This window comes from Rhinolophus sinicus, linkage group LG15 (genome assembly GCF_036562045.2).
Source record: "Rhinolophus sinicus isolate RSC01 linkage group LG15, ASM3656204v1, whole genome shotgun sequence".
Classification (NCBI taxonomy): Eukaryota; Metazoa; Chordata; class Mammalia; order Chiroptera; family Rhinolophidae; genus Rhinolophus; species Rhinolophus sinicus.
This window is the reverse complement of record NC_133764.1, coordinates 16,368,179-16,371,662: the sequence shown is the minus strand read 5'-3', so window position 1 is coordinate 16,371,662 and position 3,484 is coordinate 16,368,179.

Below are 3,484 nucleotides of genomic sequence, written 5' to 3'. Positions count from 1 at the left end.
TACACTTTTCTGTTGCTTGTATATACTTAGGAATAGGGTTGTGGGATTATAGGTTATGCATATATTCAGCTTTAGGATATACTGTCAAACTGTTTTCCAAAATGATTGTACCAATTTCTATTCCCACCAGCAATGTATGAATATTCCAGTTCCTCTCCCTCCTCACCAACACTTGGTCTTGCCAGTCTGAATTTGCATTCCTCTGATGAGGACTGATGTTTAGCATTTTTATATGCTCAGTCACTATTAGGGTATCCTTTATATAGTGCCCCTCAAGTTTTTACATGTATTCACTGAATTATCTTTTTCCAGTTAATTTTGCCGTTATTGATTAAATATATTGCAAATATACCCTCCCATTTTGTGGCTTGTCTTTTCTTAATGGTGGTTTGTTGAACAGAAATTCTTAATTTTAATGTAACCCCATTTATAATATTTTTTTCTTTGTAGTTGGTATTTTTTGTAGCCTGTTAAGAAATCTTTGCCTATCCCCAAGGCCAGGAAAATATTCTCCAATATTCTGGAAGCTGTATTGGTTTATTTTCTATGTTTAGAGCTATAATTATTCTTCACTTGATTTCTATGTGGATATGAGCTAGAGGTCAAGATTCATTTTTCCTTATGGATATGCCATTGATCCAGCATCATTTATTGGAAAGGCTCTTTTTTTCCTCATTGCACTGATGTGTCAACTTTGTCATAAATCAAGTAACCACATATGTGTAGGCCTTCATTCTTCTCCACTGGCCTATTTGTTTCTATCCTGAGTCAATACCACTCTATCTTAATTACTGAATTTTATAATGAGTCTGATAGTATACATCCTACAGATTTGCCCTTTTCCTCAAAATTGTGTTGGCTATTCTTGGTCCTTTGCCTTTTTATATAAATTTCAGAATCACTTTGTCAGCTTCCGCAAAAAGCTTACTGGATTTTGGTTGAGATTACACTGACTATGTAGATTAATTGGAAGAGAATTAACATCTTTACAATATTGAAATTTCCCATCCATGTACATGGTGTTTCGTTCCATTTATTTATGTCTTGTTAATATTTCCATGCCTTTTACTGGCCGATCCTAATGTGTGATCACCATCCATATGAACAGAGCCTCTTTCCCTCCACGCCCTCCCTGTATTACAGACAGGGAGCAGGATATAAAACTGTGGGCTTACATCTCACTCCCATTAGGGTGGTTACTATAAAAAAGAAAAGAACAAGTGTCAGTGAGGATGCCGAGAAATTGGATCCCTTGTACACTGTTGGTGGGAATGAAAATGGGGCAGTTGCTATGGAAAACAGTATGGCAGTTCCTCAAAAAATCAAAAATAGAATTGCCATGGATCGAGCAACTCCATTTCTAGGTATAGACTCAAAAAAAATGAAATCAGGGTCTCTGCGAGATGTTTGTACACTATATTCATAGCAATGTTATTCACAATAGCCCCAAACTGGAAGCAACCCAAGTATCTATTGATGGATGAATGGATCAGCAAGATGTGGTATGTCTGTACAATGGAATATTATTCAGCCCTAAAAAGGAAGGGTATCCTAACAGATGCTACAGCATGGATGAACCTTGAGGACACTATGCTAAGTGAGAGAAGCCTGTCACCAAAAGGCAAACACTGCATGATCCCACTTAGACGAAGTACTCAAATTAAGTCTTAGAGGCAGAAAGTAAAATGGTGGTTGCCAGGCACTGGGGGCAGGGTGATAGGACTTAGTGGTCAATGAGTACAGAGTTTCCGTTTTGGAAGATGAGAGTTCTGGAGATGGATGGGGGTGATGGTTGCATAACAGTGTGAATGTACTTAGCACTGTTGAACTGTACACTGAAACATGAGTAAGAAGGTCAATTTTATGTTGTGTTTTTTACCACAATTTAAAGATTTTTAAAAACTGGGGTCTTAAAACATTTAGGAGATATTCTTTGCTGTCAGGGTGAAAGGCAAAGATGTTAGTTTTTATTCTCCAGTGGTCATGGCCATGTGTCCTTGCATAGTAACTTCAACATTTATAAGCTTTTGTTTTCTCATCTGTGAAATGGGAAGACTAACCCCTATTTAAAATAGGTTGTCATGGGGCCGGCCTGGTGGCTCAGGCGGTTAGAGCTCTGTGCTCCTAACTCCGAAGGCTGCCGGTTTGATTCCCACATGGGCCAGTGGGCTCTCAACCACAAGGTTGCCGGTTCAACTCCTCGAGTCCCACAAGGGATGGTGGGCTCTGCCCCCTGCAACTAAGATTGAACACGGCACCTTGAGCTGAACATGAGCTGAGCTCCCAGATGGCTCAGTTGGTTGGAGCGCGTCCTCTCAACCACAAGGTTGCCAGTTCGACTCCCGCAAGGGATGGTGGGCTGTGCCTCTTGCAACTAGCAACTAGCAACTGGACCTGGAGCTGAGCTGCGCCCTCCACAACTAAGGCTGGAAGGACAACAACTTGAAGCTGAACGGCACCCTCCATAACTAAGATTGAAAGGACAACAACTTGACTTGGAAAAAAGGCCTGGAAGTACACACTGTTCCCCAATAAAGTCCTGTTCCCCTTCCCCAATAAAATCTTTTAAAAAATTAAATTAAATTAAATAAATAAAATAGGTTGTCATGAGGATCACGTGAGAAGTGTATGTGAAAGTAAGTGGTACATAGTAGATGTTCAATAAATGGTGGTTGAATGTGAATTCGTTCATCGAAAATAGAGCTTCTGAGAGTGAAAGGGACAATCTTATGATTTCCCCCCAGGTAATTAGCATTAGGAGCGAGACTGAAGTTTTTGGTGAAAATGAAAATCTGTGATTTACTACGAATTTAATTCATCTATGCTCCTCCTATCTGCCCTCTATCAGCCATCTATAAAGGGGGTGACTTTTTCGTGTCTGTCTGCTCTCCAATCACATGACCATGTCCCCAGTTGGACGGTTTTCTTAATTTCTGCATCACTGAATTTCTTCTTCGAACAGGGAGAAGGCTCAAGAGAGGTGGTTTTCCTTCCCTGCAGGACCAAGTGTCCTCCTGAGAATGAGCCTCCAGGGCTCAGCAACCACCAACACCTCACCTCCCCACACCCTGTTCTGCCCTGGGGAGATGCAACTGAGTGAGGGAGGCATGGGGGGGGGCAGAGGGCTCTCTGGGGAGTACATTCTGTTGGGCATGTGGAAGCTCCTTGGGCAGGTGGGACTTTCCCCTTGGTTGGATGGGCCAGTCAGAGCTACCAGCAGGGCCAGGACCAAGCTGGAGGAAACTTTCAGGGACAGACTCCCCGGAAACCTGAGAGGTGATCCAGAGATGAGAACCCTAAGGCTTCTCATTAAAATGATAGTTTGGCCTGTGAAGTTAAATCCATACCAGATGTAGTTCTGACTAGGTAAGTGCTGATGGCTGTAGGTGACCAGAAAGAAGGCTGACAGCTGGGAAAGAGCCAGGATTTGGGGGACAGAAAGATCTGCGCTGGATTTTGAGCTAGAAACTGTCAGAAGCTCTTT